A 13,256-nucleotide genomic window follows, 5' to 3' on the forward strand; every position below is an offset into this window, starting at 1 on the left:
TAACTTGGGTTTATCTGGAACTTTCCCAGAAAATGCCCATCATTTTGGAAAACCCCTTCACCAATGGCCACTTGCTACTATTGGCATTTGTGGCTCTTGCACTGCTGAGAAGCACAAAGGCCTGAGAAACATCTCCTAACAGAGTCATGCCTGAGCATCTACATGTTGAAATACCTATTGCTTTATTATAAATTATTCTTTTTTTCATTATTGCTTTATAATATAGTTAGAGAATTCTATTAATTTTTTGAACATAAATGTATAGGCAAGTTGTTTTACCTGTACACTTCATTACTGGAAACTCACCTGATCATTATAAAAGATTTGTACTTAAAAGTGGGGGTTGCAGCCTGACCAGTGGCACACCTATAATCCCCGTGACTTGGGAGACTGAGGCAGAAGGATTGCAAGTTCAAGGTCAGACTGGACAACTGAGACTCTGTCTCAGCATTTAAAAAAAAAAAAAAAAGGGAATATAGCTCAATAGTTGAGTACCCCTTGGTTCAATCCCCAGAACCAGAAAAAAGAAAAAAAAGGTTGGAGGTTCTGATCATGCTGAGAACCACAGGCCTGGAAAGAGGAAGAACCAAGCTAAATGGTATCTGGGAGCTTAAAAAGACCATAGTGCTGTCAAGACATCTGCCCTGTGTTCTCTGTCTGGAAATTTCCTGTTTGGGTGGCCTTTCTGCCATACCTGCATTGGGACTGAATCACAGGAAGATCTGGGATAAGTGTCAGCTCCTGACAGCAGGGTTTTCCAGCCACTGAAGAATGGCTGTCCATAATCCTTAAAGATTTTTCCCTGAAAAGTGAGAAAATGAAAAAGAATGTTGAGAGAAGGAGTAGTGATTTGTATTCTTCCTGCAAGAGTACCAGGCATTTTTTCATAGATTTGTTGATTGATTGTATATCATCTTCTGAGAAATGTCTGTTCAGTTCCTTGGCCCATTTATTGATTTGATTATTTGGGGGGGGGTTGGTGAAGAAGTTGGGAAAAGGGCACACTCTTCATTGCTATTGGGACTGAAAATCAAGCAATCTGGAAAGCAGTATGGAGATTCCTTGGAAAACTGGGAATGGAACCACTATTTGACCTAGCTATCCCTCTCCTTGGTTTATACCCAAAGGACTGAAAAACAGCATACTACAGGGACACAGTCACAACATTGTTTATAGCAGCATAATTCACAATAGCTAAATTGTGGATACAACCTAGATACCCTTCAGTAGATGAATGGATAAAGAAAGTGTGGTACATATACGCAATGGAATATTACTCAGCATTAAAAGAGAATAAAATCATGGCATTTGCAGGTAAATGAACAGAGTTGGAGAATATTATAAGTGAAATAATCCAATCCCAAAAAAACAAATGCTGAATGTATTCTCTGATATAAGGATGCTGATTCATAATGGGGATGGCGGGTGGTGGGGGGAGCACAGGAGGAATAGACGAACTTTAGATAGGGCAAAGGAGAGGGAGAGGGAAAGGAGTGGTCATGGGGTAGGAAAGATGGTGGAATGAAACATCATTACTCTAAGTACATGTATGAAAACACGAATGGTGTGACTCTACTCTGTGTTCAATGAGAGATGTGAAAAATTGTGCTCTATTTGTGTAATATGAATTATATTGCATTCTGTCATATATAACAAATTAGAATAAATACAATTAAAAAATTTTAAAAAATACCATGCAGGAAGAGGAGCCCAATGTTCTGCACAAGAAGCTGAATGTTGACAGGGCACCTGGGTTGGTTCCAGGTCATTTGAAGACAACTTCTGAGGCCAGTGGAACATGTTGATCTGGATAAGGTAAAATCCTAGACTCAAATGCAGGGTCCGCTTCTACCTAAGTGCCTTTGTCTTCCCCCACCACCCTGAGCAACAATAGCTAATACTAATAACTTACACTGTATCTCACTTTTACCACATTACAGATGCTCTTCCAAGCTCTTTGACTGATTTCCTCACTGTTCACACAAGCACTCTGAGGTAGAAACTATTTCTATTTTCATTTTGAAGATGAGAAAACTGAGACACAGTGAGGTTGAGTTCAAGGCCTGTCTATGAAAAGATCAGGATTCTGTAATGGTTAATTTGAATTGTCAACTTGATTAGATTAGGTGTGAGAGTGTGTCTAGGAATGATTGGCATGTGGGATAGTGAACTCAAGTGGAGACCCTCCATAAGCATGGGCAGAACCATCCAATAGGACCGTGGCTTGGTTGGAATAAAAGTTGGAAGAACAAGGAAGCAACAGCAGATGGAAGCTTCATTCTTTTTGAACAGACTCTTGGTTGCTGTTGCAATCTCCTGAGGACATCAGACTCTTGCTTCTTCATGCTTCCAAAGGGAACTCTGGCAGTGATTCTTTAGGGAGTTTCCAGAAGCCTTTGGTCTTAGTCTGGGGTAGCACTGTTGATCCCTCTTGTTCTGAGGTGTCAGCATCTTGGATTGAGAAGCTACTTGTTCCTCCAGCTCTCCAGCCTACAGATGGCCACTGTGGACTATCCAGCTTCTGGTCATGTAAGCCAAATGATAAATCTCCTTTTTGTAATCATACCTTCTGTTGATTCTGTTCCTCTAGAGAACCCTGACTAATACAGATTCCAACCCAGCAGCCCAGGCTGTTACGGACTGAATCATGTTTCCCAGAATTTACGTTATTAGGAGGTGTGGGCTTTGGGAGGTAATTAGGTTTAGATGAAATCATGAGGTCCTCCTAATGGAATTAGTGCCCTTATGAGAAAAAAGTGCACTCGTTCTTTCTCTCCCAGTCTCTCTTCCATGTAAGGAACAGCAAGAAAGCAGCCTTACCAGAACCTGGCCAGGCTGGCAACCTTAGGTCAGATCTGCCAGCCTCCACTGCTATGAGAAAATAGTGTCTGTTTTTAAGGCAGCCTGAGCTGTCTATAACACAGGCCCACTGTACTGTCCCTCAGAGGTGCCCAGGTCCCTTAGTTCTGTACAGGATGGACTTCTAGCTGTTGGGCACCTTTGCCCTGGGAACCAACTTCCCATGAGATCCAGTGTGTCCCTCTGGCCTACCCCTGTCCATCACTCCCTACCTTGGGCCATTGTCCACCTACTACTCTTTCTCCTGTGCTGATAAATGAAGACAACTAGACTGACTTTATGTAGACAGATTGGGCTGCAATTCATGTGGTGCTGTCTGAGGAACATTAACTCCAAAGACTGTCTCCCTCTGTCCCCATTGTATTGTCTGATATTCCACACTTACAGAGTCGTACCTTTGACTTAAATTGCTGCCTTTCACAATATCCAATTCAACTCAATGAATATTCCTCAGACACTGTGTTAGGTGGCAGGGACACCAAGATGAAAGATATCACCTTTTATGCTGAAAACTTGTCGGGTCCCTTCTGGAGCAACAGTATCCTGGCCACTTTAAAACAGGCCTGAGCTGTAAGAATGCTCCATATCACAGGACAATTAAGCATCTATGTTATCCATGTTGTCCTGGAGAGGGGCTCAGAGAGAATCAGTTTCCCAGAGTCCCAGAGTGTGAGGAGCCCTTTGGAATGACTCTCACCTTCCATCCTGAAGAGAGAAGCTTCGACCTTCACTGCATTTCGTAGTGATCTGGACGTTGTCTGGGTTCAGGAAGTTGAGGGCGTGTCTTCAGATGTAGTGTTGCCCCTGGGGTTGAATTACACTCACTTGTCCCTTGTAACCCTGCCCCTTCTGGCCTTTTTTGGATAGAACTTTCTATGAATAAGGGTCCCCCCAGTAAAGGCCCACTTCCAAACGTGCTCGCTCTCTCTCGCCAGCCTCTCATGACTTTCTCTTGCTCTCCCATTTGGGGAGCCTGAGGCTGAGAGTAGAGAAACTGTTCCTGAAGGTTGTTTAAAGGTAAAGTGTGTCTCTGGAAATTTGGTGTCTCTGGAAATTCACACGAGCGACTTTAAGTTCAGCTGCCCGCACAGGTCGGGGGCAGCACCAGATGACTCCAGAAATCTGGGAAACACCTCAAAAAAGTCAGGTCAAATGGGATGGCGTATATGAGACTAAAAACAAAACTAAAAAAAGTAATAATAAAACAATCATAATGAAACCAATAACTAATAAGCTCTCTTCTTAGGCAAAGGAGTATGCTACCTAAATTGATCTCCACAATAATTCTACAAAATAGGGTCTAAGAGCCAGTAAATGTTTAAATTATCTGCTTTGTTAACTTAAAAAAAAATGACTAGAATGACTTTAGAGAACCTATAGTAAAGCCAGGTACCGTGGTGCATACCCATAATCCCAGCTGCTCAGGAAGGTGAAGCAGGAGGATGACAAGTTCAAGACCAGCCTCAGCAACTCAGTGAAATCCTGTCTCAAAACAAAAAGGATGTAGCTCAGCACCTCTGGTTCAGTCTCCAGCACCACCCACACAAAACAACAACAACAACAAGTCTACAGTAAGTAAATTGGCGGGGTGGAAAGGAGGTTGTACTGGGGCTTGAACCCAGGGTGCTTTCCCACTGAGTTGTACCTTTGACTTAAGTTGCTGACTTTCACAATATCCAATCCAACTCAGTCCTTTTTATTTTTTTTATTTTGAGAGAGGGTCTTGCTAAGTCGCTGAGGGTCTCACTAAATTGCTGAGGCTAGCCTCAAACTTGTGATTTTTCTGCCTTGGCTTCAGCCTCCCTCGTTGCTGGGATTACAGGCATGTGTCACTGTGCCCAACCAATATAGATCCTAATTTTCTCTACTCCTGGGGATCAAACCAGGGCCTTGCATATGACAGACAGGTACTCTACTACCTGAGCTATATCCTCAACTTACCTTTCTTCCTCCCTTCATTTCTTTTTTTCAATAGACTTTAATTTTCTAAAAATAGATTCTTTAGACTTGGGGTAGATTTGTTTTGTTTTGTTTTGGCTCTTATACTATGTTTCTAGAAGTCTAGGAATGGAAAAAACATATTATGACTATAGTCTTATCACTTCTAATTGAGCAACAAAGAAAGGTAAAGAAAGGATCTTCCACAGTCACAAACTTCATTGATTCTGTCATTGTTCTCTTCCTTCAGGGGCACTACAAGGAGAAACATAGGAATTAAAAGAAATGGAAACCTCAGTGGGCTGATCAGCAGGGTCACTTACCTCAGGATTCTACTCGTGGGACTTTTGCTTTATTTTACCCTGCTTATCACTCACACAAAAAAGTTGAACATATACCTATAATATGTATATATATACACACACACACATATATCACATAAAATTTTGTGCATGCTCAATTATTTTTCCAGTTATATCCATGGTCTACTGCTTACATAGTATGCATAGTATGTGCTTTATGGAACTCATTGAAAATTAAGTGTAAACGTCTGGAATTTAAAAATGTAAAAATTCTAAAATCTATTTCTACACCGATAGTCTGTTGCCTACCCACCACATGCACACAGGCCACTCCAGTGACCTTTCCATGTTGCCGTTTTCAACAGCAGGAGCACTGACTCCAACTAGGGCCTGAAGTTTCACTGAGCTCAGAACAAACCAAACTTAAGACTTCCTGGGCTGCTGATGAAGTGCACTCAGACAAAGAGGAGATTCCATCAGGGAGCAATGCCAACAAGGCATTCTCTTAACCCCACAAAATATCCTGGCAAAGAATTCTGTGGCTTTGTGTGTTTTTAGACAATAGGCCTTACACAAACATGATGTCAGATAGGGAGCGACCGTCTGTCTGCAGAATTTGTTTTTTTTTTTTTCCTAAAACTTGCTTACCCCTGACTTTGCAGCCAGCCACAGCACCTCTCATGGTACATAATGACAAAGAGTGACACTTCCCCTGCACAGGAAGTGCACAGGCACTGCCCAGTTAAGGCAGGCCCAGACCTACTGTACACATACCTGAGAATCTCACCAGAGGGCCCCTCAAAACAAGTGGAACCAAATCCTTTAGACAAGCAACATTGGAATTTCTGTGTGTATCAGCTTTGGGTTTTTTTTGGTTGTTGCATATTTATTTATTTTTTAATCAACTGATTGAAAACTCACAATTAGGGTCAGAGAAAAATACAACACAGACATCATATTATAATTAAATGAACCCAAGCTATATCTCATCTTTTGACCATTATTTTGTTTTGTTTTGTTCTGTTTGTCCCAGATGCAGAGGTTTAGAATCCGGATGGTTTTAATCATGAAAGTTCTACTCTTGGAGACAAACAATGCTTCTTCTCCTTATTTCCTATGTTGCTTCCAACAATTGACAGGGAAAGACAAAGTGTCAAAGTTTGGCCAATGTAGACATAAAAAACACATCCTATGGGGAAAATTCATCAAATAGAGCTTTCTAAAAAGCAAGATTAAAAAGCACTGATGAAGAAAGTGTGTCAAGTAGGTTCTCTGGACAAAGGATAAAGCTAGTTTTATTAAAGTGAAAGAGCTGCTTTCAGGGGTGGCTTTGAGAACATTCTCTAAGCTGTTGATTTTGCAGGTCCTGTGTGAGCACTTCAACCTGAGGGAGGGAGGGGTGGTCAGCCCTGAGCCAAGTACTTCTCTCCTGGTAGGATCATCTTTGCCTTGAGATACTTGGGATGCAAACGAGTTGCTACATCTGTGAAGAGAGCACACAGATCATAAATTGGGGACAGGGGAGGAAACACAATCATAAGAATAATTAGGTTAAACATCCTGGGAAATTGCTGTTTTAGTGATTCCTCAACAGTTGTACTTTGATGTTGTTTATCCTTGGAGAGTCATGGACGGTATACTGGCTTTAATGATGCATTTTGTTTCTGAGGTCGATGAGACTGAGAATAGTGGGAGTAGGAGGGTGAAAGGTACAGAGTAGCTAAGAAGGCATGAGTTAGTGTAGGAAAGCAGGAGAGAGCACATACCATGCAAACAAGCTAAGAGTTAAGATTCCTGGAGTGCATTTGTCCTTTGCAGGGATAACTGATTGTCTCATTCCCCTCTCAATTTTTATTCCCTTAATCTTAAGGAGTGCTGCTTTTCATGGGGGTCCATGAATGTTTCCACCCCACCCTCACAGCTAGAGAACCTCTTCACCCAACTGTGGTTATGTCTTGGTTCATTTTTCTGTTGCTATCACGGAACACTACAGACTGGGTAATTTATAATGAATAAAGTTTTATCCAACTCATGGTTCTGGATTCTGGGAAGTCCAAGGTGAAGGTGTCACCTCTTAGGTGGGCCTTCTCATTGGTGGAGACTCTCTGCAGAGTCCAGAGATGGTGCAGGGCATCACATGGCAAGAGCAGTTCATACCAGCAATAGAGTCAAACTGGCTTTATAACAGATCCACTAGAAATAACCCACTTATCCATGCATGGATTAATCCATTCATGAAGATAGAGCCTTTATGACCTAATCCCCTTTAAGGGTTCCACCTTTTAATCTTTTGGAATTAAATTTCAACAGAAATTTTGGTAGGGATATTCAAGCCATAGCAGATCTAAGGGACTTCGAGCTACATTGACCACCATGGGGGTCAGAAAAGTCCCAGAGCTTCGCTTATGAGAATCCAGGTAGGATAGTAATCCTCAAATCTGGTTGCACATTAAAACTCCCTAAAGCAGTTTTAAAATGTTGATTACCTGATTCCTTCCACAATCAGAAATGTCAGCTTCATTGGTCTAGGATAGGGCAGCAGTACCATAGTAGGAAAAAGTTCCGGATGACCCTCAAGTGGAGCCAGGGCTGGGAAGCTGTGGGAAGCTCTGCCTTTCCCTGCAGGCCCCCGGTTGTCAGGATGAATACAACTGTGTCAATTAGCCACGTAAGGATGTGCTTGAGTATTGTAGCTGTTCTCCAGGCTTTTGTCATGAAACTGTAATTCATAACCCTTAAGAGAATCTGCCACACATTCAAATATATTTTATTATTTTCATAGCACCTTCCTAGCTACATGAAATAGTGCCTGGAAACAAGGAGACACCCATCAGGATAGAAGCCCAGCTTGTTTTTTTCTTTTCTGTCTTCCAAGTGCCTTGGACCAAAATGTATTTAAAAATAACTTGGTGAAGGGCTGAGGTTGTGGCTCAGTGGTAGAGCGTTCACCTAGCATGTGCGAGGCCCTGGGTTGAATTCTCAGCATAAATAAAGATATTGTGTCCAACTACAACTAAAAAATAAATATTTAAATAAAATAACCTGGTGAATGGGTAGATGAATGAACAGAGAAACTTGACACTATGTTGTACTAGTAAACTGAAATATGTTCAGTGATAGAATCTAGATTAAAAACATCTCCATGTGAGAACGCTGAACTGAGTCCAATCAGATAAATAACAGAGGGTAATGCAAGGCCCTGTTCTTAGGTCCAAGAGCCAGCACAGATGAGCTCAGACATGTTTTCAGCAACACATGAAAAGGACTTAGTGGTTAAAATGATAGAGCCCTTAATCATAATAGACAGAATCTGGAATATAGGAAGTAATTGTTTCACTTTCATCATTTTTCTGATCATTTCTGTGGTATTATGTGCTATTCTGAAAAACCATGACTGGGGGTAAGGACTACATAAAAACTGAAGAGTGTTTGGAGAAGATTCCTAGGATATTAGGGGACATCAAACCATGTGTCAAAGGGAATAGTTGGACTGATAAATTTTAACTGGGAGTGATAATATTATTGGAAGGATCATTGGGAAAATAGATTAGATTTATTTAATGAGACCTCAAAGAGTTGGACTGGGATCACATTTTAACTTCACATAAAGAATAATGAGTTTTCAAGTTCAAAGCTAGCCAAAGAATGAATATGAAATGGAATATTCAGCACAGAGTGAATTCCCTGTTGCTAGAGGTGTTCTCACAGATGTCAGTATACTGATGCTGAGACTAAGGAGCACCGGACATCTTGTTTAAATGCAGACACTGCTTCCTAGATCTGCAGCAGAGCCTGCTTTCCTCTGCGTTTCCGACTAGCTCCCAGGTGTTGTCGATTCAGTGGCCTTTAAGACCCTTTACATGTAGATCTTTTTCATGTTTCTATGAAATAGTTGCATGTCTCCTACACTAACTCTATTCCCTTTGCCTTCCAACTGTGACCCTGTTACACGAAGCTATGAAGAAATACCTCTAGAAAACTTCCCAAAGAAGACCAAAGTCTTCTATGAATGCCATGTACTGACTTTCCCATCACAGAGGAACAGAAGGACTACTAGACTGTGATCATTGTTGGTAATTAGCTATGGCTGGGTTATTGTTTCTATTCCTGGAGAACAGACTATATTTTTGTAAAGATGGAAAATGAGTAACATCTGCAAAATTTTTCTTGCTCTTTTTGTTTTGTGCATCTCTGTGTTGGTCAGTTTTTCATCACTGTGACAAAATACCTGAGAAAAATATCTTAAAGGAGGAACAATTTATGTTGGCTCATAGTTTCAGAGGTTTCAATATATGGTTGGCTGGGTCCATGGTTTCTGGGCGTGTAGTGAGGCAGTATGATTGCAGAAAGACATGGTAGAGCAAAGTTGCTCACCTCATAACATCCAGAAAGCAGAGCGAAATAAGCAGAGATGGGGAACAAGATATAGTTCCCAAGGGCACACCTCCAAGAACCCACTCCTTTCAACTAAGTTTCCACTATCTCCCAATAGTCCATTCAGCTTTGAATCCCTCAATGGATTAATCCACTGATAAATCAGAGCCCGCAAGATCCAATCACTTACCCAAATCCATACCTCTGAGCATTGCTGAATTAGGGACCATGCCTTCAACTCATAAGCCTTTGAAAGACATTCCAGATCTAAACCTTAACAATCTCTATAGACAGATTAGGGAGAAATTTATAAATTTCCCTCCAAACTAAGACAAAAGAAAATTTTAAGTGTACATTCCCATGGCTTCATAATTTTCTATCCAATTAAAAGGTTTATAATCCCCTCTCTTTTTGCTAGAAACTCCCCAAGTAATCTCTTCGAGGCGCTAAATGTGGGGGGTAGAGAATACTTCTGTCACCCACCATCTACCCCAGTTCCACAGAGACTACAGGTTGCCCCTCCTCATAGTGTTATCCCTCTTTTCCTTTGTTATATAACCCCTGATTCTGTGATAGGCATATAACTTTCCAGGGGGAAAGAGATCTTATTTCCTAGATTCCTACGGTCATTTTCCTGGTCGCTCTTTATAATGCCAATAATGATGGGAAAAGATATTCCACTAGGAATAAAATAATGATATGAAGTTTTTATTGAAGCATTGCATTGAAAAGGGTATGCGATAGCACAAGGAGCAGTGAGATAAGATCTTTGACCTTCAGCCGTGGTACTAAATACTGATTGGAGGAAGATGCGGCTTTAGGTTATGACATTCTTGAAGAACTTCATTCATCATGAATCTCCCCGCCTGTCGTCAAGAGGGATTAGAGGATCAAAAGTCACAAAACGATCAATTTCTATTCTTGGTGGTAAGGATGGGGCTATGGTAGTTCTTCCGTCTATTGGTGGCTTCTTCTGATAAAATAAAAATCAAGACAAAAATGCGTTTATAAATACTTGACATGGAAAAGCCATATATTGAGTATCTACACAATAATAATATTTTTAAGTTACATGTGTAGGAAGGGAAGTATTTTCAACCAATACCATTTTTTTTAATTTCATTAACTTATAACCAAGTCCTGTTTATTGGAATATATATGATAGGTAATAAATAAAATGTAAAGTACTTTATTTCTTTAAAAAGAAAATTGAGCATTCTGTTTTCAACCTTGTCTTTCAGCCTATCCTTCTGGAGAACTAGAAGACTTGGACAAAAATAATTCTTTTAAAGCATGTTTGAAGGGAGCAGATCTAAGACTGGTAAGTTTTATGGACCCACGAATGTTACAGGGCAAGAATCCCAGGAAAGCATTTTGTTTTACTTTTCCCCTCAAGGCAAATGGCAATTCCAAAAGTAGTGCTAAGAAGCAGAGTAGAGCTTTTGATAAACTCCAGGGCTGAGGAATGAAAGTTCCCATCCAAGAGCTACCAGAGAGAAAAGGTCATGGTAAGTAACCAGGGTTTTAAATAGAAGCCCAAGGACCTCCCCTGAGGAGTGAAGGGTGAACCAGAAGGATGTGTTCTAATCTTCTCAGTCTCTTATTAGACCAAGGTAAATTGTGAATGTCATGGCCAAATCTCATACCACAAGAGAAACCAAAGTAAATCCTCTGGTGGAAGACAACTTCATCCAGACCCTCAAGTTATTTCTACAGTTTTCATAAGCAATGTTTCCCATTTAATAAAAACGAATCACTCCTCCTGAAAAAATTCCAAAATGGGAGGTTAAAAACATATTTTTGCTCCAGTGAAAAATAAAAGAAAAAAGAAACAATAGCAGATACTTCAGAGACCCCCAAAGAGGCATTATTACACACTGATTGTAAAAAACTATGACTAAGCTGCTCGAGAGATTAAGTATTTAAATGGCAGCTTTGGGTATCAAATGACATTTAGAACTGAAAAACAGAATCCCAGCAACTCAGGATGCTGAAGCAGAAGGATTATAAGTTCAAGGCCAGCCTTGACAACTTAGCAAGAACCTGTCTCAAAATAAAAAATAAAAAGGGCTGGAGATATAGCTCAGTGGTTGAGCACCCCTGGATTCAATAACCAGGACTGGAAAAATGATAATTAAAATGAAAATTCAATCAATTGGTTTAATATCATGTTAAGTACATCTGAAGACAGAATTAGTGAACCGAAAGATAAGTCAGAAGAAAATAATAAGATTGAAGTATATTGAAACAAAAGGATGGAAATTATAGTAAAGGACATAATCAATGTAAAGGTCAAATGTGTATTTGTAATTTGAAAAGACTAGAAAGGGAATAGGGAAGAAGTAATATTTGATAAGATAATAAATAATAATTTTCCAAAAATGATGAAAGTTATTATTCTGAAGATTCAGGAATCACTGTGGACCCCAAGCAAGAGAAATACAAACAATTACACTTTAAGTAAAACTAAAAACAATAAGTTTTTTTTAAAATCAAAGACATTTTAAAAATCAAATTCTATGGATTTAAGTGAGTGCTTTCTTCCTTTAAAATTTTCTTTCTCATATTATTTTTTGGTAAGCAACATCGAATTGAAGTTTGAGAGAACTAGTATTAATAACTGTTCTCAATGTTTTTCAGAAATTTTACAGTAATCCTTTTCAGACAAATTCAAAAGTTTTAGTTCTTCTATTAACTAGCAGTTTTGTTAGGATGGGGATTCAAATCCATAACTAATTATTTGGAGTTTTATTAAAAAGAAGGCATAAATTAAAAGAATAGCTAGTATTATGATAACAAACATCAAAGACTTTCACATTTTTGTGTCCTTCCCTTTATTTTCCTGAGCCCTCACTCCTCTTCCAAGTATTCATAATAAACAAACAGAAAAACAAGAATAAAAACTTACACAGTAATTCAGTTGTTCACATAACCTCTGACAGCGCTGCAAGAAAAAGGAGGAAAATGCAGTTATGTGTCATTTAATTTTTAAACAACTTCATCTAAGTTTAAATATATTTTTAAATGTCCTGAAGAAAATAATACAATACTTAAAAGAAGAAATTACAAAAATTGCTTTAAGGTCCATGGTAAGTATAGAAGCTTGCTGCAATGTAACTTGGCAGTCATATAGAAGAGAAGGGAGTTAGGGGTTAATTGAGATGAATGGCAGTACAAAAACACTTCCAAATATTAATTCTACCAGGAAAAACAACACGGAGTCTTAGGAATATAGTGATTTATCTCTACCAAGCTATTTAGTCTATAAAGGAAGAAGGCAGAAAACCAGGTGCAGAAGGGCTGCAAGCTGTTCTGAGCAGAAACTTGAGCTTTCAAAGGTACTCCAAGCAACTTCAAGAAGATGCAAAGCAGCAAAGAGGCCACAAGCTGCAGGTCTACATCTGTGTTAAGGATGATGGCAAAAAAAAAAAAAAAAAAAAAAAAAAAAAAAAAAAAAAAAAGCAGAAATTTGGCAATTGAGATAAATTGCCAAATTTATCTCAAATAAATACATATGACTCTTTAGGAGGAATTTTGAATAATATATGTATTTACAGGTTTACAATGTGAAACATCAATTATCAATGTGCAGTCGCTCTTCTATAGACTCTCTGAAAAGTAAAGACACTAATTTACAAAAGCAAAATAATCTTATTGGTTTCTGATTACTCACTTGAATTCCATTTATTTTTTATTTTTATTTTTTGACACAAAAATTGTGCATATTTATGAAGTATAGGATAATTCAAAACATGTATACAATGAGTATGATCAAATTAGAGT

The sequence above is a fragment of the Spermophilus citellus genome (assembly GCF_964194105.1).
Source record: "Spermophilus citellus genome assembly, chromosome: 8".
NCBI lineage: Eukaryota > Metazoa > Chordata > Mammalia > Rodentia > Sciuridae > Spermophilus > Spermophilus citellus.